We start from the raw sequence: 26486 nt of genomic DNA, 5'->3' as shown, positions 1-26486 counted from the left end.
ACAGGAAAGGATATAAGCCAGCTTAGGCTGAATTCTCTACTAGGCACCAGAAGCAGTGTCTAGAACCCCCCAGTACTGTAGGGGCCCGCAAGATCGTTTTAATTTCGTTTTTAAGAAGAAGAATCAAATCTGCCTAGAATCCTCATGAATCTACACTCATGATGCTTGGATGATAGTCTTCTTTATACCAACACAGTCAAGAAATATAATCAGTGACTTTATTTAACAGAGGAAGGAGATCCTATAGGAAAATGGCCCCCAGCCCACAGCAATTGCAATGCACCCTGGCAACTTTGCTGACCTCAGGAAGTCTAGTTTTGCCTCTGAGATTAACTTGTCATGAATCAGGTCACCTCCTTTCTTCTTTCTCTTGGCCTTTGGCCCCCTACTAGCTTCAGCTCTCGAATGCTTCCTAGGTTGATGTGATGAGGAGGCAAACTTATCCTTTGATATCTCAGAGACTGTGGTTTGGAAAGGTCTTAGAGGTTCCTGACAAGGCCAAGGGCAAAACTGTATTTTGTGATTTTTAACTCAGATATTGGGTTCAGCATGTGGGCATGTTTGCGGATTTCTGTTTCCCCTCAGGGTAAGCAAAGTCTACAAGCAAAAATACCATCTTCCTGGAACTGAAGAGAGAAAGACCATCCAAACGGCCAACACAGCACAGGCAGGATCTGGAAATAGGAAGTGCTGACTTTGTTGGATGAAGCAGTTAGCAACTACTGTTCATGACCAGATGGGTGAAGACACCCCGGGGAATGAACAGGGAGCCTGGGTAAGGATTGCCTCCCCAAGGGGGACACTGAGAGGAACAAAGAAAGCTTCTTAGGAAACACTGAATTAGGGACACCTTTCCCACTCAGACTGTCTTTGTTCTAAGGGAAGGTCTAATTTGCTTTAGAGAAACTGGGAAGTTCTCAACTTTACAAGAATCTGCACTTTTTAGAGGAGATGAGTCTTTCTAGACCTTGGTATGGGAGGCCAGGGCAGGGGGTAGGGGAAGGGATTGCATTCAGAGTCCATATAAAGGGCTTGGTTTCTTCGGGCTTTTCCACGTGGGAACCACCTGCAGCCGCACCAAGGCCTCTGTCTGTGGGAGGGTGAACCAATGCCTGGTTCAGAGCCCGAGTTCCATGGCTGCATGGCAAATGCTTTGTCTCATAGGAGTGTATCAAATTAAGTCATTAATCCGTTCATCCTCTTCAGCCCCTTCAGATGCTGGTGATGTAAGTGTGGAGGAAACCCAGCCTGGCCTGCTTCATGGGCACAATCGGCTTTGTAACCTGACGTCTGGCGCCGCCACTGGCTTACTGACTCTCTGCTCTGTGAGATTATAATCTCCATGAGACTTTGGACTTGGCTCTTTTGTCCACTGATCTGCATTTAGTGCCCAGAACAGCTACTGGCATGGCTGGATAAACGTTTGTTGCCTGACTTTGGATGAATGAATGAAATTATTTTATCATTCCTAATCCTGAACAAACTGTTAAAAGAGCTTCATTCATTCAGTTTTGATTACCATTTTCCAAGAATTTGATTTTGGATATTTTTATAAAGACATGGTAAAATTAACATGGAAACATCAACACTTTTCTTTAATACAAACTTGATATAAGTATGTAACAGAGCACTCCCAAGCTCTACCTAAACTTCTTATGTTACTCACTTTAAGGAATTTGAATTTCACTTGAACTAGCAATTGTCTTTAGTAACTTCTAAGTATAGCTTTCACCAGTTCAATAATGCAACTCACCTTTTAGTCATTTGAAATAGTTATTTCACACAAGGCTAAATCTCCTACTAGGAAAGATTAATCTGCTTGCAACAAGCTCTGCACATGTTCAAAACCTGGTTGGTCTGTCTTGACATTTAAAAGGAAAACAGAATCGGGCTCTGAACCAAATCAAACAACTCTGCAGGAATGAGCCATATGGCCTCGTAAAATGATCTGGTGACAGAACTCAGCCTTAAGAGCATCAGGTATTGAAAGTCACATGCAGTGACTGTCTCTTGAGTTGCTGTACTGAAGAGTCAATCCGTTGAGTGTTAAAAAGCTTCTTAATCTTTAAGTTTTCCCTTATAAATTTGGGAGAACTAAATACTCTAAGCCATCATGTCTTGGACAGCCAGTCAAAATCATGAATTAGGAGGATACAAGACAACAGGGAATCGGTGGGGGGGGCATAGATGCTTCAGTTCAGTTCAGTCGCTCAGTCGTGTCGGACTCTTTGCGACCCCATGAATCGCAGCATGCCAGGCCTCCCTGTTCATCACCACCTCCCAGAGTTCACTCAGACTCATGTCCATCGAGTCCGTGATGCCATCCAGCCATCTCATCCTCTGTTGTCCCCTTCTCCTCCTGCCCCCAATCCCTCCCAGCATCAGAGTTTTTTCCAATGAGTCACTCTTCTCATGAGGTGGCCAAAGTACTGGAGTTTCAGCTTTAGCATCATTCCTTCCAAAGAAATCCCAGGGTTGATCTCCTTCAGAATGGACTGGTTGGATCTCCTTGCAGTCCAAGGGACTCTCAAGAGTCTTCTCCAACACCACAGTTCAAAAGCATCAATTCTTCAGCACTCAGCCTTCTTCACAGTCCAACTCTCACATCCATACATGACCACAGGAAAAGCCATAGCCTTGACTAGACGGACCTTAGTCGGCAAAGTAATGTCTCTGCTTTTGAATATGCTATCTAGGTTGGTCATAACTTTTCTTCCAAGGAGTAAGCGTCTTTTAATTTCATGGCTGCAGTCACCATCTACAGTGATTTTGGAGCCCAAAAAAATAAAGTCTGACACTGTTTCCACTGTTTCCCCATCTATTTCCCATGAAGTGATGGGACCAGATGCCATGATCTTCGTTTTCTGAATGTTGAGCTTTAGGCCTTCTAATTTCTACCCAGTAGCAACTTCAGAGTTTTACTTAGAAGGATGACCACACAACTTGGGCTGGGGATGGGATGGGGCGGCTGGTGGTGGGGCTTGAAGCTAAGTGTGCATAGTCATTTACATAAAATAAACATAACATCCTTTGTTCATGTCAAGGTATGGGGACAGAGCACAAACAGAAATTGTATGGAAAGAATAATTAAAGGTCTCTGAAGACCCACCGGGATGCTATTCCTGGCTCAGATCCATTGCGGCCCTGTGAAAATTGGGCGCAGCCTTGACCTTGATTTTTATGAGAAATATCCTGGTGGTGGTGGCGATGGTGGTTTAGATTAGGTATCAGGAAAGGCCTGCTTGATAAATAAGGTGACATCTGAGTACCGTCTTGAGGAAATTGCGAAAGAGTGAATCACGAGAGATAACAAAGGATGAGGCTAAGAGTGCACAGCCCTTTGGCCACAGTGTGCCTGTGAGCCAGAGAATCGCCCTTGAGTCTGAAGAGGACCAGTGGGGAGAAGAGAGGGTGGATAGGATGGCAGAGGAGGAGCAGGGAGGGCGGAACATGGGAGCCCAGACAGGTCTGGGGAGGGCCTTGATGAGCCCGTGATGGGAGCCAACCAGGCAGCCCCTGGGAGGCTTTGACTGCAAGAGTAATTTGAGCCAAGCTGGAATCATTTCTGGCTGATGTCATGGGGAGAATAGTTTATTTTTTAAAAAGGAATGAGAGCAGGATCAGGAGAAAAATGAGAAGGCATATTGTCTTGAAAGAAGTTCAGCAGTGACAGTGTTCTCCAAATAAGAGGTAGTGAAAGTGAAAGTCACTCAGTCGTGTCTGCCTCTTTGAGACCCCATGGACTGTATAGTCCAAGGGATTCTCCAGGCCAGAATACTGGAGTGGGTAGCCTTGGCCCTTCTCCAGGGGATCTTCCCGATCCAGGGATCAAACCCAGGTCTCGTGCATTGCAGGCAGATTCTTTACCAGCTGAGCCACAAGGGAAGCCCAAGAATACTGGAGTGGGTAGCCTATCTCTTCTCCAGGGGATCTTCCTGACCCAGGAATTGAACTGGGGTCTCCTGCATTGAAGGCAGATTCTTTACCAACTGAGCTATGAGGGAAGCCCCCAAATGAGAGAGGCTTTAAGTAAAGGGTGGGGATCCCCTGTTGGCTCAGATGGTAAAGAATCTGCCTGAGATGCAGGAGACCCAGATTCAGTCCCTCGGTTGGGAAGATCCCCTGGAGAAGGGAATGGCTACCCACTCCAGTATCCTTGCCTGGGGAGTTCCATGGACAGAGGAGCCTAGCAGGTTACCGTCCGTGGGGTCGCAAAGAGTCACAACTCACACTAAGTAAAAGGTGGTTTCTCTCTCATTCATAAGTTCAGAGGTCTGAATCTAGAGGTTGATGGGAGCTTTGTTTGCCAAGTCCTCAGGGAATCAAAAACCTTTCAAGTCCTTGCTCTGAGGACTTATCTAGGGCCCGAATGCAGATAGAAACGAACAAAGTTAAGGCTGCCTATCTGTGGGTTAAAGAGTCAACTGTTTAGCAGGAAGCAGGATGAGAAAAAGATAAAGAGAAAGCCATAAAAGGTACCTTACAGCCATCTCTTAAGGAAGCTTCCTAGAAGTTCCATAGATATTTCTGCTCATATCCTCTTGGCTACACAGATGTTTCCGCTTATATCCCCTTGGCTACACCAAGCTGCAAAAAGTGTTAGAAAAATCTAAATTCTGTTCAAAATTCTATCAGTGTAGAAGGAGGGAATCTAGATATTGGGAGGAAATAAGCAGGTTTTTAAAATTTATTTTTGAATTTGTTTAGGTTGTGCCAGGCCTTCTGAGACGGCACGCAGGGTCTTCAGTTGTGCCGTGTGAAATCTAGTTTCCTGACCAGGAGTTGAACCTGGGCCCCCTGTACTGGGAGTGCAGAGTCTTAGCCGTTGGCTCACCAAGGAAGCCCCAGAAATAAACAGTTGTGAGCCCAGGACACAATCATAGTAATCCAGTGAGAGATGATGGTGATGGAGGTGGTACAAAGTGGTCAGATTTTGGATATAGTCTGGAGTAGAGGAAAGAGGACATTCTGATGCATTGGTTGTGGAGGGTTATGGAAAGAGGATGGTGGCTTTGGCTTAAGCAACTCAAAAATGGAGCTACTACATTGAACGGGATTAAGGATAATCTTGGGGGCCTTCCCTTGTAGCTCAGTCGGTAAAGAATCTGCCTGCAGTGCAGGAAACCTGGTTTGATCCCTGGGTCGGGAAGACACCCTGGAGAAAGAAATGGCAACCCACTCCAGTATTCTTGCCTGGAAAATTATGGACAGAGGAGCCTGACAGGTTACAGTCCATGGGGTCGCAAAGAGTTGAGCATGACTGGGTGACTAACATTCACTTACTTACTTGGGCTTCCTTGGTGGTTCAGTGGTAAAGAGACTGCCTGCAATGTGGGAGATGTAGGAGGTGTGGGGTCGATCTCTGGGTCAGGAGGATCCCCTGGAGGAAGGCAGGGCAATCCACTCCAGTATTCTTGCCTGGAAAACTCAATGGACAGAAGATCCTGGAAGGCTACAGTCCGTAAGGTCACAAAGAGTTGGACATGACTGAATTGATCAAGCACGCATGCAAGAATAATGGAGTTTGATTTTGGGGAGAGTTAATTTCGGCACCCAAGTGGGGATGTCAGGAAGGCAGTTGGATATGCCCTGGGGTTAAAGGGAGACATCTAGCTTAGAACAAGAAACCCATCTGCATAGACACGGTGTTAAAAACTACAAAACTTGACAAGATCGTCTAGAGAATGAGTGCACATCAGTTCAGTTCAGTCCCTCAGTCATATCTGGCTCTTTGCGACCCCATGGACTGCAGCACACCAGGCTTCCCTGTCCTTCACCATCTCCCAGAGCTTGCTCAAGCTCATGTCCATGGAGCCGGTGACGCCATCCAGCCATCTCATCCTCTGTCTGAGTGAGCAAAGAATGAACATAAGACATGGAGCCCAAGGCACCCCAACATCAGAGGCTGGGGAAATGGGAAAGCGTCCAGTCAGGAGGACAAAGAACTGAGAGGGCAGGTCCCTGGATATCGAGAGACTCAAGTATTTCACAAAGGAGTGGTAGACTGGATTAAATGCTGCGGCAGGTTGACTAACACGGAGATTATTAGTCGACCATTGGGTTTGGCAGCATGAAGGTCATCAGTAATCATGATATCAGCTGCTTCAGTGAAATGGTGAGGGAGAAAGCCTGTTTGGAGTGTGTTCAAGAGAGAATGAAATTAGAGAAAGAGTGAATATAGACAAATTTTGTTTCAGGGATATATAAAAACTAGCAGAGAAATGAGATAGGAGTTGAAAGAGGGTATGGAGTCCAGGTTCTTGTCTTTTAGAATGAGATCTATTACAGCACATTTTGTGTGTTGATGGGAAAGATCGCGTGTAGGGGAAATCTGAGGATGCAGGAGAGAAAGGAGAGAGTTGTTTGGAGTAAGATCTGTGAGTAGAGAAGAGGAAAGGATGCCCAGTGCACATATGGAGGTTTTGGCTTCAGAAAGGAGCACAGACAATTCACCCAGGAGGGAAGACAAATCGCATGAGAACAGATGAAGGTAGGCAGCAGAGGCCTGGTGGGAGCTCCTGGAAATTCTCCCCTGACTGCTTCTGCTTTCTTACTGAAATAGAATTCCAGCTCCTCAGCTCAGAGTGAGGAGGAGGGTAGAGGAGCTAGAGAGCTGTGAGGAGAGAAGGAAACATGAAGTAGTTCTGCGGGAGACCGGATGAGTGAGGGAGCTGTGGGGAGGGAATGAACTGCTGGGCGCCACTAGGACCGATGCCGGAGCTGAAGCTCCAGCACTTTGGCCACCTCATGCGAAGAGCTGACTCATTGGAAAAGACTCTGATGCTGGGAGGGATTGGAGGCAGGAGGAGAAGGGGACGACAGAGGATGAGATGGCTGGATGGCATCACTGACTCGATGGACGTGAGTCTGAGTGAACTCTGGGAGCTGGTGATGGACAGGGAGGCCTGGCCTGCTGCGATTCTCGGGGTTGCAAAGAGTCAGACACGACTGAGCGACTGAACTGAACTGAACTAGGACCGATTTTATGTCAACGGTCATGGGTTTAAAGATTGTGACTGTGGGAGTGGGCAGGCAGTTGGATGGAAGCAGAGAGGGGGGCAAGAAGAAAGGAGGGGAGAGAGAGAAGTGGTGGGGAAAGGGAGAAGGGGTGACGAGTCTCATCCAAAGGAATCACAAGAAGTATAAAGAGACCATACACCCTCACCTCGTCCTAAAGGAAAGGGATGGTGATGAGGGACAATGCAAAGGTCTTGGATTCAACGGACCACCTATAGCCTTTCTTAGAAAAGTTGAGCACCTGTGCACAAATGAACATTACTACTGTTTAGCATGACATGTTAGAGAATGCTAAGCTGCAGTCAAAATCCAAATTTCAGTGGCTTGAAAAGCAAAGAGTCACTATGATAAGATTTGAGTTGATGGCCTCTCTGTGCCACACAGCTACTGAAGAACCCTGCCAGCTTCAACACACGGCATCTGGGAGTCATCCAAAACCTCCCCGCATCAGTCGGTCGGCAGGGAGAACAGGCATAGAGGGAGCAGTGGCAGAGGCTTCTATGGGCCATGCTTGGGAGTGGCCTGGATCCCTTTAATCGTATTTGATTGAAGAGAACTTCGCCATGTCTCTGCTGGGGGTGCTGAGAAGTGAAGTCCAGCTGCATGCCCAGAAGAAAGGGGAGAAGAGATTTTGGTAGGCATCTGGCAATCTGTATCACAGTCAGCCCCTTTGGTCACCACCTCCCCTTACACAAAACATGCATAATCTTTAGGGGAGAAAACCCCACGTTTCATCCGATGATTGTATCTGTTTCAAAGTCTGGGGTCTCCAGGCGAGGCTCAGACCACTGCTTCCGATCCAGATCTGATTTGTCAGGGTCCAGCATGCTCTGAACCAAAAGACAAGTTACCTGCCTTCTCTCTGGTCAGCTAATACACAAAGCGGACAGGATGCTCATGGTAAAGACTCTCAGAGGAGTCCCTAGTCCACAGCAATGATGGAACCCTATTTGGGGGGATATTCTAGGGACCTCAACCCTTTGAAGAAAGTGTCTTGGTAGATTCTGGGTCTGTCCTTTCAGGGGGCTTTCTTGTCCATTGTTCTTGGTGGCTAAAGGACAACAAAATTCTTACCCGTTATTCCCATGGTTATGTATGGGGTGGATATTGGGGAGTATGTTATAAGGAGTTACACACTTTTCAAATTCCACTTTCTGCTCCTGTATGAGAGCAATTTTATAGACACAAGCTTGTGGTTTCCAGGCAGTACAGTTTGCCTAAAAACATGAGAGGCTTCTGACTTACTTGGTTACAGTCAGTTTTGTGTGGAAGTAAATAAGCTCCAAATTCTTTTCTAGGTTGGTTCTACAGTCTTTTTTTTTTTTTTTCTCAGCCCGTCCACTTGGCCCTCACGGAATCCGCACTGACGTCTGAAATGATCGTCTCGGGTGGCAAGGCCACATGCTTGATATTATCTTTGCCACTGGGCTGGCTCTCTGTCCTTTCTTATGACCTACAAATCTTATCTTCTAGCATCTGACGTACAGAAAACACCGGGTTTCCCGGCCCTAAGAAACTCTGAATTCTAAGAGTCTTTTTATTTAGTTTCACTTCAGCTGGCAAACTAGACCATTTTTGCCTGAGACCATCTCTTTCTTGTAATACTTTGCTAAAAGCAATAAATAGCAGCCAATGTACACTAATACTCTTGCTTGTTCTCATTGCTTCTGCTAGAGCTGCAGACTTAACAGGCTCTTGGTCTGCCTTCTGAGTGATCAGAGGTGATGATTTTATTAAGTTATTTTTCCCCCATGGATAACGTGAGCTCTGGTTTTCAGTCTGATACGTGCCTGCTTCTTCCTTTGTTCTGAACACTAAACTAATTCCATACGTTTCAGGTGTTTGCTATGGTACTCAGGTTCAGGTAATGATTTCAGGTAATTGATTAGGGAATATGGTAACATGAGCCCCTGAAATCCAGTGGCTTAGACGAAAAATGTGTTCTTCTCTCACTGAGGGAGCTCAGGGCGGTGGCAGGGGCATAGGATCTCAAGGACCCGAGTGTGATGGTGAGTCTGCTGTCTCCCACGTGGTTTCGTTATGGTTCCCTCCCCAGGCAACTGGAAAGGAAAGCATGTGGAGGAGCATGACGGGGGTTAAGGCGCCTGCCCTGGCAGAGTGCACACGATTTCTGCTCACCTTCCACTGGCGAGAACCTAGTCACACAGGACAACTGTAAAGGAAATCAGGAAATGTACTCCAGTCCAGGAAGGAGGGAGGAATGGATTTAGGTGGTCAGCTTGTGGTCTCTGTCTCACACAGTAATAAAGAGTGAGGACAAATAAATGGGACCAGTTCTTCCTATGTGTGTGTGCTCAGTCGCTTCAGTTACCTCTGACTCTTTGCAGCCTTGTAGACTGCAGCCCGCCGGGCTTCTCTGTCCATGGGATTCTGCAGGCAAGAATGCTGGAGTGGGTTGCCGTGCTCTCCTCCAGGGGGTCTTCCAAACCCGGGGATTGAACCTGAGTCTCTTGCATCTCCTGCACTGGCGTGTGGGTTCTTTACCACTAGCGCCACCTGGTAAGCCCAATGCTTCCTACAGAACATCTTAATATGTTTGAAGTGTCATGACATCATGGGAAGAATTAGAGGAGGTTATATATAACGTTTATAGAAGGAACCAAGGGCTAAATTAAGGGATTAAAGAAAATCAATGGACATAATTCATTAAAACCAGTGCCTAATAAAGAAAAATCTTCATCTGATTTGGTCTGGTTTGCAGCAACAGAAATAGATGAGAAAACTATCTTTTGAAGATTATTGACTTTTCCGTTTCTAGAAGCTGAGGTATCCTTCACTTTGAAAAGGCACTAAGAATAAAAATGACAACAAGGAGGCTCGTTTGAAAGGAACATACAGTGCACAATACACTTCAATTATATTTCAGATTAAACAACAATGCTTTGCTTATCAAGAATTATTTGTTGCTTAGTGGCTAAGTTGCGTCTGACTCTGTGACCCCATGGGCTGCAGCACGCCAGCCTCTTTTGTCCTCCACTATCTCCTGGAGTTTGCTCAAATTCATGTCCATTGAGTCGGTGAGGCTCTCTAACCATCTCATCCTCTGTCACCCCCTTCTCCGTTTGCCTTCAGTCTCTCCCAGCATCAGGATCTTTTCCAGGGAGTCAGCTCTTCACATTAGGTGGCCAAAGTACTGGAGCTTCCGGCAAGGACAGCTAATAAAACAGAGACCTTATTTTATAATCGTAAGCAAAAAAACTTTTTTAAAGGAATAATCCAAGACCTCTGATTTTAGGCAGCTAGTGGATCACATTAATATAAAAACTTGCATAGCATGTAGAAATTCAGAATACTATATATAATATACAGAAAAAAATTAAAGTGTGCTTCCAGATATCACATCATAGAAGGAAAATTTGCAGAAGTAAGAAATAAATAAGGAATGAGAAAACACCCATAAAAGGTCCAGACGATGTTATAGGCAAAGTTCTAACAATTCTTCAAAAGAAACAAACCGGTCTAGAATACAGAAAAAGAGGGAAATTGTTCCATCTCATTTTATGCCATATGGTAATCTTTGTTTCATCAACTACGCTAAAGCCTTTGACTGTGTGGATCATGACAAACTGTGGAAAGCTCTTCGAGAGATGGGAATACCAGACCACCTTACCTGTCTCCTGAGAACCTGTGTGTGGGTCAGGAAGCAACAGGTAGAACCCTGTATGCAACGACTGATGGGTTCAAGGTCGAGAAAGGAGTACGCCAGCGCCGTCTGCTGTCACCCTGTTTGTTTAATCTGTACACTGAGCACATCATGAGAATTGCCAGGCTGGATGAGCTACAAGCCAGAATCAAGATGGATGGGAGAAGCATCAACAACCTCAGCTATGTGGAGACCACTCCAATGGCAGAAAGTGAAGAGGAACTAAAGAGCCTCTGGATGGGGGTGAAGGAGGAGAGTGAGAGTTGGCTTAGGACTAAATATTAAAAGAAACTAAGATCGTGGCATTTGGCCCCATTGCTGCCAAATATCGAAGGAGGAAAGCTGGAAGCAGCGACAGGCTCCCTCTTCCTCGGCTCCGCAGTCGCTGCAGATGCTGACGGCAGCTGTGAACTCAGAAGATGTCGCTTCTTGGAAGGAAAGCAGTGAGAACCCTGGACAGCGTGTTCAAAAACAGAAATGTTATTCCTCCGACAGAGGTCCACATAGTCAAGACTACGGTCTTCCCAGTGGTCACATACTGTTGCAAGAGCTGGACCGTAAAGAAGGCAGAACAGCAAAGAACTGATGCCTCCGAACTGTGGTGCTGGAGAAGACTCCTGAAAGTTCCTTGGACAGCAAGGAGATCAAACCAGTCAATCTCAAGGGAGACCAGCCCTGAATTCTCACTGGAAAGACTGCTGCTGAAGCGGAAGCTCCAGTATTTTGGTCATCTGAAGCAAACAAATGACTCACTGGGAAAGTCTCTGATGTGGGAAAGATTGGGGGCAGAAGGAGAAGAGGGTGTCAGAGGATGAGATGGCTGGACGGCAGCACTGACGCAATGAGCATGAACTTGGGTAAACTCTGGGAGATGGAGAGGGACGGGGAGGCCTGCTGTGCTGCAGTCCATGGGCTTGCGAACAGTCGGATATGACTGGGAGACCGAGCAACAACAACAATCTCCAGTACAGAGAAAGCTTTCGTAATACTAATACAGATTATTAATGCTAATACTAATCTGCAATAGAAACTTATGATACATTTTTTTGACTTGAAAAAGGAAATCATAAGAAAGCATAAAGCAAACACTACACGTAATAGTGAAATCTGACAAGTCTGTTATGCCAATTTTATTCAACATTATTCTGCAAGAGCTAGTTAGCAAAGTAATGTATGAAAGTAAGTAAAATTTAAAAGGATAGGTAAAGAAAAATCAAATTGTCACTACTCATAAGCAAAATATTAATTTCTACATAGAAAACTAAAGGAATTTAAAGGCCAAAACTAGAGCTATTAAGAGGCTTCATCAACGTTGCTAGATACTAGATTATCTTATGAAAAATGAACTCACTCTTGTGCATCAATAATCAATGAAAGGATGAATTTTTAAAAATGCTATTTGCAGCGTCAAAGTGACCTAACAATAAATCTAACATAGATGTCTAAGATCTTTACGGAGGATATTATAAAACTTTATTGAAGGCCATAAAAAACATTTAACAAAAGTAGAAACATATGCTAATTTCCTGGATGGGAAGTCATAAATATGTAAAATTTCCCAAAATGTATCTGTAAAATTCAATGCAATTATAATGAACAATTCAATAGAGTGTCCTCAGAGACTTGCTAAATTGGTCCAAAAAGCTTGATGAAGTGTAATGGTATAGAAAAAGGCACAAATCCTCAAGAAAAGAGGAGAGGGTGTAGATACAGGCTTAGCTGCATACCAGAATTAAGAAATATGGAAAAATGGGATTTCACAGTGCAGGAAGGATGGTCATTCAATTAATGGTGTCAAAAATGTGCTTCCCCTATGGAAAAAAAAAAAAGGTGTTTTAACTTTTATATACACACCACTCATTAAAATAAATTTCAGAGAGGGTTCTGAGTATGAACCATAGACTCCCTAACCTAAGAAAGTAGCATACTTATCCACCTACATGATGATTTATAATTGGTAACATGAAGAAGTGGGGCAAAGATGGTTCCAGGCTGAAGGACCAGTATTTGCCCTGAGTCAGAAAGGATCACAGCCCTGTGTGATGGAAGCTTAAGGAATAGGAGGAGGTGGCCAGAGTTGAGAGTTGAAATATTGTTAGGACCGTATCAGACCCTAAAGCTCATGTGCGCCTTGTTAAGAGTTTTAGAATCCATTCTAAGAGCAGTAGCAGCCAAGAGGGCTTTCAGTGGGACGTGTCCTAATCAGACCTTCCTGAAGATCCCTCTAAGCGGCTGTGTGAAGAACGGATGGGAAGATGAGGAAGGACCACACTGGAGGCTCTATTGGGTGTCCAGGGTCTTGAGTGATGGAGAGGACTGCGGTATTATGAGAGAGACAGTTTAGAAGGATGTACCTAAAATGGGAAATGATCACAGGAACAAAATTGTGTTTTGTTACAGTTCTTCCTGTAATTTCACACAGGAAGTCTAAAGCCCTAAAAGTTGCTAAAGCCACCAATAATGTCTCATTTCTTTATGTTTAGAGCTAACAGACCAAGGAAGCAGAGAGGCCTCACACTTGGGTGGAGGCATGGAGGGATGAAGAGAACCCTAGACTCACTCGGAGAGCTTTGTTCAAGTTACATCCATCCTGGCCACTCTAACCTTCCAATTGAGATGTGGGAGATTCTAACGGGGGCCAAAATTAGGTGACTTATTGGGAATTTAACAGGATAGCATATGAAAACTCAGTCTTCCCAAATGGTACAGTGGTAAAGAATCCTCCTGCCGGTGCAGGGATGCAAGAGACGTGGCTTCGATCCCTGGGTCGGGAAGATCCCTTCAAAGGAAATGGCTCCCCACACCAGCATTCTTGCTGGAGAACTCCCTGGTCAGAGAAGGCTGACAGGCTGCATTCCATGGGGTCTCGAAGAGTTGGACATGACTCAGCAACTGAGCACACACTCACGCATGTGAAAATTCAATCATATTGTTGTCTTACTACTTCGAAGAGAAGCTCGGCTGACCACTCTTGGCAATAGGACAAAGCTTGCTGCTTTTACGCAGACTGAGCTCTTCACGACCCTCAGAAAAAATGTTTACTCTATCATCAGATCTCCAATAGTTCACGAGGAAGTAAAGGGCAGGAGGAAAGAAGGTATAAACCTCAAGTCAGGGGCAGTTTCACGGGAGCAGAGGAGGACTGAGCAGGTGTGGACGACCACAGTCCTGGCTACCATGGCTGAGTGCAGGCGCATCGTGGCTGGACATTCACGTAAAGGGCCAGAGCTGGACAGCATTGTCACATAGGGGCTCAGGGCCTAGACCCCTCAGCAATTTCCCAGCATCATGTAACCTTCGACAGTGTAAGAAAAGGAGCCCTAGAAATCACTAAACCTTTCTCAAACTAAGCATCTTGCTATCTCTACCCCCAGGTGCCGGGAGCCAGCATGGGAGATCCCACCCATGACAAGGTCATGCAGGACTCCCTGCATGAGGGAATCCCTGGGCCATCCGACCCATGACAAGGTCATGCGGAAGAGTCCTGATGAGCAAGGCCTCAGGACTCAATGGACCCCCTGGACCTGCTTGAGCATCTACCCGCAAACCAGAATCTGTCTGTCTTCCTATTTTATGTCTTTCACCAGCTCTTCTCACATTAGCAAGGGGCTGTCTCTGACCAAAAGAGTTAACTTAGGGCTCTAGTTGATAAATCTCCTGGGCATGAAAGGAGTGTTTCAACCCCCCTGTAGGCATTCTAGCTTACATGGCAGCTTTATCCAGACTCCTGCAACATTGTTGAGCCTATGCAATGCTTGCTGCCAAGTTCTCACATCCCTTATCCATTGTGTTCCTGGGAGTGCATATAGTCAGGATGTAGAAGAAGCAAGTAATAGCCTTAACATTAGCAATGTTAGACTTTGAGTTAATAAGTTATTTCTTTGCTGTAACCTGCTGAATCTTTGCTCCATAAGAATGTAACTCTGTACTTTAAGGGTGACACAGGCTAAGAATTTAAGAAGAAACACTTTAAGGAAAAATCATTGTTCTGGTGTTCTGGCTGACCAACCTTTATCAAAAGGAGGTCATGGAATATCAACAGGCCTCCGGAATAGAAGATGATGTACAGAAAATAAGACTTTTGCAGGAAGGAACCTGATATCGATAAAAGTTATTACTGATGGAATGTTGAGTTGACTCTGCATTTTTCACCTTGCTGTATGTATAACTCAGGGTATAAAAGCCCCGAGAAGAATAAAGTAACTGGGCCTCGCTCGAAGAAGCTTGGTCACCCCGTGTCTCTTTCTTTATCTCTTTATCTATCTTTCTTCATTCGCTGACGTCGTCCATCCTGAAGATATCCCTGGACTCTGCTGAGGCTAGACCTCGGCACCCAGGCCCACCAATAATCGTGGCAGTGAAAATTCTAGAGCTCTCTCTTAAGGAGTCTTTCCTAAGGACAACCCTTTTTGCACACTGAGTTCTCAAGGGTTTTCTCCATTCAGTGGTAAAGAATCCACCTGCCAATGCCAGAGACTCGAGTTCAATTCCTGGGTGGGGAAGATCCCCTTGAAAAGGAAATGGCAACCCACTCCAGGATTCTTGCCTGGAAAATCTCATGGTCAGAGAAGCCTGGTGGGGTTATAAAGAGTTGGACACGGAGTGACTAAACAGCAACAGCAATCCAGATACCCCTAGATTCAATCTGGAAGAGACCTGCAAGAGTGTCTAAGCCCCATTTTACAGAGGAGACAGCCAGGCCCTTGGTTCAGGTCATAGAGCAGGAGTCTGTATCACTGGGACGATGACTCAGATGTCCTGCCTCCTCGTCCAAAGCCGCATCATCACACGCTTTCCACTTCAGGAAAGGGGACTTGGCCCAGAAGCACAATCTACTTCCAACCTCCCCCGACAAAATGTGAACTGCTGCTTGGCTTGTGATCAACTTATGGAGTTGATGGTATGAACTCCATAATATGAACGTACAACAGGAGAAATTCACCAGGACGCACTCTTTCCTTTGGGCTCCCTACTGTTCTCACATCTATTACTCCAACTCTCAACAGGGCATTTCAGTTTCAAGGAGTCTGTGACATAACCATGTAGTGCCATTATCTCAAGTGCAACCACTAGGGGATAAAGATCTAGGAGTGCATGATACCTTGGGCAGGCTAATGGCTTGTTTTGAAAAGGTTTATTTCTAGAAAACAGCAAAACAACTTACTTTTGTTTTCTATTGAAAAAGAAGGCAAATTTAAAATGTTTAAGTGTGTGTCCTTTTATATTTGTGTCTCTGGCCATTTCCTGCAAGAACATCTATTTGTCATCAGGCATTTATACATAGGCCTGTAGGAACGTTTGCCCAAAAGACTCTAGGGCGACTGGGGTCTTTGAGATATTTCATGAGAATGTGTAGGAGAGCTGCAGTCTTGCTTCCCCTCTTGGACCCTCAGCAGGTTCCTTTAGAAAATGAAAGACTTTGGAAGTTTTTTCACGTAGCCCTTTTGCCAAATTTCTTTGACCATGAAACCCTTGTAATTTTTTTTTTTCTTTTAACATCCCTAGAGTTCCCCAGGACACCCTTTGGGAGGTGTTGGTTCATGATAACTCTTGGGAGCTTTGCACCCGGAGGGCCTTTTTGGGCCCCACTGTCTCTCTGCGGAGCCTCACAGATGTAGGGCCAGCTGTGAGCCCAGCACCACAGCGATCTGACATCGGCAGGTTCTCCCCTGTCGCAATGGGACAGACAGCATCTTTCCGCTTCTTTCTGCAACTCTTGAATGTCTGAATGACTCTCGGTGAATAATAACTGTTACTACCTTGAGACTCGGACCTTGGAAGAAGCATTCGTGATCATCCAGCTCCTGTTACCACGCTGACCGTGTCCCCTGGGCTGAAAGCTGAGCCCTCGCTGTGTCAGTTGGCTGCCCTGACCCCAAGCCCTGGGCGTGCAGATCTCAAGGCTCACGGCAGGCTGTTTAGAACATTCTTCTTCCCCACCCATCTCCCTCACATTCGCTTCCCCAGTCCTGCAAAGGCCATCCAGTTCATCTCCTTGTCCCATGCCTGCGATTTTTGGAAACTGCTTTGTTTGGAACATGCCCTTGGGAGGACTCACCTGAAGCATCAAATATTTACAAGCATTTCTGCCATACTGATGCAAGGTTCCTCCAAGAAGAGTTCTGTTCACACTTTCCCAGAGCACTGTCATTGAGGCCACATAGGTGTAAAAAGAGAAGAAGCCAATGGTAGAGCTGGCTCAGGGAACCAAAGTCCTCTTCCCCTTTCCCTGCTCTGCGGGTCCGCGAGTGCCGTGATCAGCCCTGGCTGCACGTCCTGACCATGTGAGGAGCTTCTTTTTTTTCAGATTAATTTTTATTGGAGGGTAGTTGCTTTATGACAGAAGGAAAACTGTATCTGAAGAACTTTTAAGACACAGGCCTCTGGGCCCCACTTTTAGCGATTCTGACTTAAATGGGGGAGTCCATGCCTGCATCAGTTTTTAAAGCACCAAGGTAGTTCAATAGCACACATCAGGGTCAAGTTTCACTGATTTAAAACGAGGAATCAATGAAGGTGAAAAACGCCATCGGCAACCAAATCATCAGAAAGAAGAGCAGCTGAAATATTTCAAGGAGCTAATCCACCTGGCCACCCACAGCCCTTCTTCAGCGGTCCACCTGATCACCCACAGCTCTTCACATACGACTTTCCTTCCAGATGCTCCGAAAAGTGTGTCAGCACAGGAATTTATCCCTGCTCCTGCCACTTGCCCTCCTGGCTTGTGAGAATGGGGAAATGCATCTAGAATACTTAAGGCAATTTCTTTATAGTTGTCACTGGTGTGACGCTACAGCCAAAACTTTACACCCTGCGTTGAATTTTCATCCAGCTCTGATGCACCCAGCGCAGGGCAGTAGTAACTACAACTGATAATATAATTTGCAAATTCCATTTATATGGCTCTTTTATGGTTTGATTTCTCGGGTCACTTCTGATGCCAGTCATTTCAGTCCCTTGAAAGCATAGCTTAAAGGCTTGAAAATAATCCCAGAGATCAGGACGGGAGGAAGGTAGATGTAAGCACAGCTGGTATGAGGATCTGTTAGTAACCAGGCTGTGACTAGGGGTGACTGATTGCTCCGTTCTGTGCGTCCATCCCCCGAGAAGACACACAAACTGCTTCGTAGACCTGTTCGTTAGTCAAGGGAGAGAGAGGAAATTATTCAGTAATAAATTGATGAGCAGTAAACTTGGTTGGGCTTCCCTGGTGGCTCAGTGGTAAAGCATCTGCAGAAGATGTGGGATCCAACCCTAGGTCAGGAAGATCCCCTGGAGAAGGAAATGGCAACCCACTCCAGTATTCTCGCCCAGGGAATCCCATGGACAGAGGGCTACAGTCCTAGGGGTCCAAAGAGTTGGACACAACTTAGTGACTAAACCACCACCTTCAAACTTGACTATCCATTTTGTATGGACGGCTAGTCTTGAGTCTGGAAGGTACAGGACTGGAAAACTAAGGACAAGAAAGTCTGAGGAAGAGGTAGGTAGACTGGCCCAAAGGAATGGCACAGAGATCCACAGACCATCAGGGATCGTCCGCTGCAGGGGGTCTCCCCGCAACCAGCGGGGAAGGATGACTGTGCTGGACAAAGGGGCCAAGAACAGAGTGGGCCTGCGGCAGAGACGTGACAGGTCCTCCCTCATCTGCTAATGCCGCTCGGAATGCCCGAACTGCTGCCAGCAGAGACCGAGATCAGCCGGACTTGGTAGCAGGCTCTTTACAGTAGGCATCATCCACTGGGGGCACAGAGACTTGTCCTTATGGGATTGATACTTAATACAAATTTTCTGTGTATAGACTCTAAACATATTTAATAGTTCTGTTGCAACATCTGAACTTCCCTGGTGGCTCAGATGGTAAAGAATCTGCGTGCAATGCAGGCGTCCCAGGTTCAATCCCTGGGTTGGGAAGATCCCTTGGAAGAGGACATGGCAGCCCACTCCAGTATTCTTGTCTGGAGAATCCCATGGACAGAAGAGCCTGGTGGGCTACAGTCCACGGGGTCACAAAGAGTCAGACACAGATGAATGACTAACACACATACATAGTCACATTGCAACATTTATGGCTCAACAAAGGCAAGGGAAAGAAGGGCTCAGTTTTCCAATATGAAGGTCAGCGTCACCCCACCAGGACACCAACCCAGGCTAGGATCCTCTGGGACGTGGAGTCAGGGGTAACCTTCCTGAAGCACGAATTTGATCCTGTCATTCGCTTGCTTAAAATTCTTAATAGCTACCTATTGACCTCAACAGAACAGTCCAAATGATTTATTGGCGCTAAGAGATTCTCTGGGGTCTGACTTCCACTTCTTTCCACTTCTTGGTTGTCACTGCTTCCTGGCAGTCAGCACCAGCAGTGCTGGGCTACTTTCACTTCCTTAAAATAGAGCCAGACCGTGTGCTGCCTCTCAGCCTGAAACCCCCTCTCCCGACTTGATTAATGCCGACTCAGCCTTTTGACCTCAGAGGAGACACCTAGTGTTCCGGGATGCTCTCCTAGGTCCTCCAGGACTGAGTCAGTAGCAGGAGTGCCCATCACCCTTCTTCTCACTATATCACATTGCTTGTCCCTGGATCCCTATTAGATTATAAACTTCCCAATATTCCAGGAACCCAGCAAAAATTAGGCACCTGATGAGAATTAATGAAAAGAAATAATAAATGAATCAGGCATTTTTCTTTTCTATTGTTTACTATCCTTTATATCCTTTAAGAAGATGAGTGTACATTTTTTTTCTCATGCAATTCTCCAATGTACTTAAGAAGTAAAATAAAATGGAAGATGAATGGCGTGAAACTGATGGGAAACCTTACCCGCGTAAAGTTTGTTTCACTGGACTTAACCTCTTATAGCCATCTTTAAGGAAAAACAGATTAAATTCCACATATATGTTCTCAATCATTGAATATTCTCCGACATTTTTATATTTCACAAATCCCAAGTTATATTTTTACCACAACAGTGTACTGCAAAGCTGAACACTCTGCCTCTTGACTTCTTGACACTCTTGGTGGTGGCCTTGAATTTTGTGACATCATAATTAGAATTCAGACTTCATAGTGAGTGACAGAGAACAGCAACTCAATACAGCTGTTCCCTTCTCAGCTGTTAGCATGGGGGCCTCAGGGGATAGTGGCAGTCCTTTTCCCAGAAAAGTGTCTGCAATATATCTGCAATGGGAACATCAGTATCTCCTGAAATGAGAGGAATAAAATTCCCTCTGCATTTTGACCCAAGTGAGGCCTGTTCTTCAGTGAGGATCAGTCAGGGTTTATTGGGAGAGAGAAAGCACAGCATGGACACAGAGCCTACATAGTAAGGAGATTAGGGTCCCAAGCTTTGGACTCAGACATTTGGATTCAAATTCTATTGCTTTAAACCTCTCTAAGCTTCAGTCCTTTGATGGACAATGGGGATAAGAACGTCTACTTCATATGATTGTTGGGGAGATTGAGTAAAATATCGGATGTGGAGTTCTCAACACTCTCAGTGTACTCCTAGGAGTTATCACGGCTGAGTTCCCACAAAACTGGAACATAAGAGACTCTGATGGAAAGAGTCTTAGGAACCAGAATATTCACAGAGGGCTGGGGCTTGAGGAAAAGGGGGACTTAAGAGGGCCTGAGGGGAGGGTCTCCATTGTCTCTAAGGTGTGTGCTAAATCGCTTCAGTCTTTGCAACCCTATGGACTGTAACCCACCAGGCTCCTCTGTCCATGGGATTCTCCAGGCAAGAATACTGAAGGGCGGTGCCATGCCCTCCTGCAGGGGATCTTCCTGGCCCAGGGATCGAACTCCTGTCTCTTATGTTTCCTGTATTAGGTAGGGTTCTTTACCATAAGCCCTGCTCTAAAGCAGTTTATATCAAACCAGAGCTTCTGATCTGGTGTTTGAAGATCAGGCAGTCACCCTAGAATGCAGCAGTACAGAAATGAATTGTGATAAGCCCAGTTATTTGATGGAAAATATTCTCAGCAAACTGCAGGGGAGAGATAGCAGGAAGACCCAAGGCTATCGCACAGCTTTTAAAGGGTTTGCATAACTCACCGGGACACATGGATGTTTTGCGCCTTCGCCTACTCATAAAGAGATAATAAGCACAGTGACTCAATGTCAGGCAGAAAACTTGATTAACCTTTTTTATTATTCCCCCAGCAATAAGCAGAATTGCAGTAAATAATTTCCTCAATGCAATCCTGGAGTAAACTGGAGGTTAATTTCTCATTAATTCATTTCAACTTTCCCATGGTTAAAATATACTGCCACATAGAGAGGGACTCAGATAGGCTTTAGAACTTTTCCTGATATAAGGATTACAAAAATGCACACCCATAAATAAAACATCGTATTTCCTACGCTCATATACAAAGGCTGAAATGATCGATATGAAATTAGTCCTTTGTCATTCCCCAAACACTTTTATATCTAATATTTCATTTGTACCGAATGACAAATATGATCAGATGGGCGAGGAAAATATCATCTTCACATTAAACATGGGGAAACTGTCTCTGAGAGGTTATCTGATTTGTTCAAGGTCACAAAGCTAGTGAACAAAGGAAGGAACAAGTCTCAAGATCCTAAAACAAGATAAACCCACAGTGGACCTCATCGTTGTGGTTGCCATGTGTATTTGCAATCCCATGTGCTTCCAAGGATTTTTATGAAAGATGTTTCGCAGGCAGTGCTGCAGTATAGGAGTTTAGACAAGGGCAGACAGTCAGACATCTCATGGCCCAGGCATAGAGTGTAAGTATAACTGGAAAATGAAACACTGCTTTCTTGACCTTTGTCTGTGCAGCTTTGTCCCCTGAGAGGCTGACCTTATGAACTGTGATGAGGCTCTGCCTCTGGCCCCCTGGTAGGTCATCCAATAGAGACCTTCTGTGGAAAAGCAGAGGGAGGGGTGAGAAGTTCTGGGGACTTGCTTCCCCAGCTCCCGTGTTGAGGCTGCACCCTCGCTGAAGGTCACAGCCTCAGCCCAGCCTCCCTCCCCAGGCCGCTGCACTCCAGGTTTGAGGACCACCCCCCTTGCCCCTCAGGCCCAGAGGTGTCAGGGGGCCCAGATGTTGCTAGCCCCAGGTGCTGCACCGTCCCCGTGGTGCCACTACCCTCTGACCTCGCTTTTGCAAATATTTCTTTGAGACAGTTGGACGGCACCATTGACTCAATGGACCCAAGTAAAGTAACGAAGTAAAGTCATTAGTTGTGACCGACTCTTTGCGACCCCGTGGACTGTAGCCCACCAGGCTCCTCCGTCCATGGGATTCTCCAGGCAAGAATACTGGAGCGGGTTGCCATTTCCTTCTCCAGGGGATCTTCCTGACCCAGGGATCAAACCCAGGTCTCCTGAGTTGCAGGCAGACGCTTTAGCCTCTGAGGCACAGGGAAGCCCCAGTGGACCCAAGTTTGAGCAAACTCCGGGAGAGGGTGAAGGACAGGAAGCTTGGCGGGCTGCAGCCCATGGACTCTCACAGAGTTGGACACGACTGGGCGGCTGAATGACAGCAACACTTAGACTCTTTCAGATCATCTGAACCCGAGTGAGCCCTCCATTGCCTGCCAGTCTTCTTCCTGACATCACCTTCTGGAGTGAACATTGTTGACGGTGTCTATTCTCTGAAAAGAAGTCCAGTCTTCCCCTTTTATAAGGTTAAAGAAACTAACCTTTCTTTCGATTGGGAATAATACAAGGCTCGTGTCTGGTGTCACCGGTGTCCCTGGACCCCAGAGCCCGGAAGGATGCCATCACAGAAGCGCTCTCTTCCCTCCTCCTTTCGTTAGCATTCTGATTTTCCCTTGGGGAGCCACTCTTTCTTCTCTCTTCAGTCTCCGAGCTTAGGGTGTGACTGTCTTACACTCCGGGAGCAGGCCTTGTCTATGAGAAAAACTCTTAACCACAAATACGGGGAAGCAAGGGCAGGGGAACCAGAATCACGAGTCAGGAAAGAGAGCCCTCTCTTCCCCCTGGACTTCCTAAGCTGTGGACCCTCAGCCTGGAGGTGCCCGTGGCCATCTCTGACATGATGCAAAAGCTGAAAATGGCAGAAGGGGAAATGGAAAGATGGCAGGAAATGTCTTCCTGGTGTGCACTGAGTTGAGCACTTGAATTCAGCCACATCTGAAATTGCCCCTGGACTTTACTTTCTGGACCAACAAGCTTTTTCAGAAGGATTTGCCGCAGAGGCAGAACCTCCTGATGTGGGAGACGTGCAGCTTCTTACAGTCTCTGTCGTTTGGAAGTCGTATCGACTGTTTTACCATTGCGGCTCTTCATCTATGATAGGAGTGCTTTGTACTAGATGTTCTTCAAATGCCTTTCAAGAGTGGAATATGGAGAAGGAGTGAGAGAGGCCAACCCTCCAACTCAGAAATAAGAGGCAAGTCTCGCCTCCAAGTGAGCTCATCCCGGCACATTCCTGACAGTGAACAGGTAGCCTTACTCGCCACACAATACAGGCTGCTGCAAAGAAAGACCACTCCCAGCCCTTGGCAATCCCGCTGATATTCCTAGGAGCTCCCATCTGTCTTTCCTTCTTCAAATCCACCAAGTACACGATGTAATTTTCATGATATCTCTCTTCAAATCTAATTAGCACATCGGATGATCACATAAATCTTCAGTGCCGGGGGAGAGCTGATGTGGTCATTAGCATTCTATCTTTATGTGCGTCCTCCTTGGAAGGGACAATTCATTTTCATCAAATGAATGCTGGTTGGGGGGGGGGTTGCGTTTTGAAGCAAAGAGGATGGAAAATTTTGGAGTACGTCATCTTCCTTATTATTTATCCGTCCATTCTTGCAGCACCCAATGGCCAGGATACTGTTTCTGGGCTCTTCCCAGTAGCTCTATTTTCTGCTATCACTTTCCAGTGGAAGACACTTTAGTTTCAATAAACTAGGCTTATACAAAATGAAGAAACAAACAAACAAAAAACCTCAAAATGAATGCAACTGCAAAATCCTTCCCCATCTGCCAAATTTCTGTTGAATTTCAAGGACACAGTTTTAATCACCATGTGGAAGTGGGGAAGAAACTGTTATCATTGTCTCCCCTCATTCCCACTGAGGGTGAGGAGAAGACTGAAATTTGTGCATTGAGGGTGTTTTAGTCTCTGCTGGCTTAATGTCCACTGCATGTGTGAAATAGTTAGTGGGAACCTGCTCTATCGCAGGGGGCTCGGCGTGTTCCATGGTGACCTCGATGGATGGGATGAGGGTGGGCTGGGAGGGAGGTCCATGAGGGAGGGGATAGATGTACATATACAGCTGATTCACTTCTTTGTTCAACACTGTGAGACACCTATGCCTATAAAGGCAAACAGTCTTTTAGAAATTTGATTAGTATCTTTTGGATAAACAGTCAAATTCAAGATTCCTGCTTCTTCTCGGGACTTGTCTTAGACAGCCACAAGACGGTACCTTGTGTTAGCAAAAAGCGTGGGGTTTGGCTGCTCGCTCCCCCAAAAGCCAATAAACCAGGCCGGTGGACAGGAAAGCTTGCTTCATTTCAGAGGTTGGCAACTGGGGGTTGGAGAGAGGGTGGACATCTGACCAAAGACGGACTCAACTGGCCACAGAGAGTTGCACCTGCTGTGCGCCAGGCTCCTCTGTCCCTGGGATTCTCCAGGCAAGAACACTGGAGTGAGTCACCGTTTCCTCCTCCAATGCGTGCATGCATGCCAAGTTGCTCAGTCATGTCCAACTCTGTGCGGCCCTATGGATAGCAGCCCACCAGGCTCCCCTGCCCACGGGATTCTCCAGGCAAGAATACTGCAGTGGGTTGGAGGAACCCACAGAGCCTTGAGGAGGAACCCAAAGTCCTTGGCTGCACTTAATGAGAACATCGTTATTATTTGGTTTCCTTTGATTGCTTTCCTTCGTTTTTGCACGTTCTCATTTATCTGATTAAACTTACGCTTTGACTAAACTTTTCCGTGGGCAGGAGGCTGGCACAGGAAGTGGTGGAGGTGGTGGTGGGGATGGACTGGACCACAGGGTCTTGCTCTTTTTTCCCGAGTGGAAGGCAAGCTCCCGCGTCCTCTGTGATGAGGAGGAGGGTGATGTTCCCCTGCTGGTCCTGTATCATCCCCTGGTGCACTCTAGCCTTTGAGGCGGTGTCCTGCCCATCCCCTGGGACCCTCCTGGTAGAACCGCTGACCCCGCAGTCAGTGTGACTTGTCCTGTGCTGGTCTGTGGGGGTCCAGGCTTTCTCCTTTACCTAGGTGCTCACCAGAGCTGCAGGTGTCCTGGATCTCAGACACCTTTTTTCATCCTGGGGATCCTCTGGATCTCCATTACCATCCAGCCTCTGCCCCGGGATCACTCCCGCCCCCATGCGCCCCTAGAGCGATCCACGGTGTTCCCATTGCCCTCCTCACTCCTGCACCTTTCCACTTCTAGGAGTGATACTAGAGGGGGGACCCCTCCCAGGGTTGGAGAGTGGGCTCTTGTCTAACACTCAGAAATGAATTGTCCCGTAGATACACGTGCTGACAAAGCAAGAGACTTGATTGAGAAGGGTGCCTGGGAGTAAACAGTCAGTGAACCAGGAGAGCTCTCTGCCGTGTGGCTCGTGGTCTCTGGTTTTACGGTGATGGGACTGGTTTCTAGATTGTCTCTGGCCAATTACTCTGACTTGGGTCCTTCTGGGTGGTGCACACCCTGCTCAGCCAGGGTGGATTCCTGCCACAAGATCCTGGGAGGTAGGTGGGACATATGGACCGGTGTCTCCTTTCGAACTTTCCAGAATTCTCCTGGCTGGTGGTGCTTGTTCCCTGTCATAAGACAACTCAGGCAAATGGTTACTATTACACCTGGCCAGGCAGGCTGTTTTGGTCAGTGTTTCCCCAACAGGAGCACGTAGCAGTGTTGGGACGCCCTCCCCGCCCCCCGAGCTGACCTCCCGGGCACCTCTCTCAGCGCCCTCATGGCTTGCCTCCGCGTCTGTGTTTCTGTCCCATTGCCATTTTCTAGTTTTTTTTGAAGAGTTCCCTGAAGGTGGTCTCCTCTCTGAGTCCCGAACAGGACAGGTCCCTCTGCTGCTGCCTTTCCTCCTTGACTTCTCTCCATCTGACCCCAGGGGCACGCACCCTCTCACTCCAGTTTTCCCTACTTCACGGCTTCCTCCTAGAATCGGAAGGTTTATCTGCTTCATCTTTCTACCCAGTGGGGCATCAGCAAGCAATATCTTCTTTCACAGATTGTATTTCTTTGATACCTCCTTCCTTTTTCCTGGACAGTAAACTGGGCTTTAATGATGACAGAACATCTCTCACATGAGAATGGGAAGTGGACTCATCTAATATCTTCTCAAAATGATTCCGGTTACATCAAGACTACGCAAAACTTCATGTTTGTTTCTAGAAAGGGAACTGAGTGTGGGCTTGGAAGAGACACACAGACGAAGAAAGTGTGGTTTCTGCTCTCAGACAGCTCTGGCCTGGTGGAGGGAGATAGAGGTGGAACCACTCACAGAAGAACCAAGTGGGGCTTGCACCACAGAGCTGTGAGATCAGAGAGGTTGTACAGCATCTTAAAATTGTGCAGCGTTCAGTCCAACTGCTTTCTTTCAATTCTGCAAGTTAAAACCATAGCCAGAAACCTGTCTGAACGCAGTTCTTGAAAGATACAGATGTCTGTCTTTTAGCAAAGATCAGGTAGGGATATGCACTGGGGATAAGAGGGACCACAGACTCACTCATTGCCTGTGGCTATGCAGTTGCACCTTCACTTTTTTTTATCTGGGTGTGTTAGTCGCTCAGTTGTGTCCGGCTCTTTGTGACCCCCTGGGCTATAG

At 46.5% G+C, this 26486-nt stretch overlaps 1 long non-coding RNA gene across 1 annotated transcript in view; it reads left to right on the top strand.

The window, feature by feature from the left end:
* The window catches only part of LOC138443950 (uncharacterized), a 32374-nt gene extending 29264 nt beyond the window's left edge, over positions 1-3110 (top strand). Inside the window, exons 2-3 of the long non-coding RNA XR_011258375.1 lie at positions 586-775; positions 1207-3110. This is a non-coding gene — a long non-coding RNA (uncharacterized lncRNA). The remainder of the gene's footprint in view (positions 1-585; positions 776-1206) is intronic.
* Positions 3111-26486: the final 23376 nt, after the last annotated feature.

Source organism: Ovis canadensis, chromosome 7, assembly GCF_042477335.2.
Source record: "Ovis canadensis isolate MfBH-ARS-UI-01 breed Bighorn chromosome 7, ARS-UI_OviCan_v2, whole genome shotgun sequence".
Lineage (NCBI taxonomy): Eukaryota > Metazoa > Chordata > Mammalia > Artiodactyla > Bovidae > Ovis > Ovis canadensis.
This window is presented reverse-complemented; position numbering and strand designations above follow the sequence as displayed.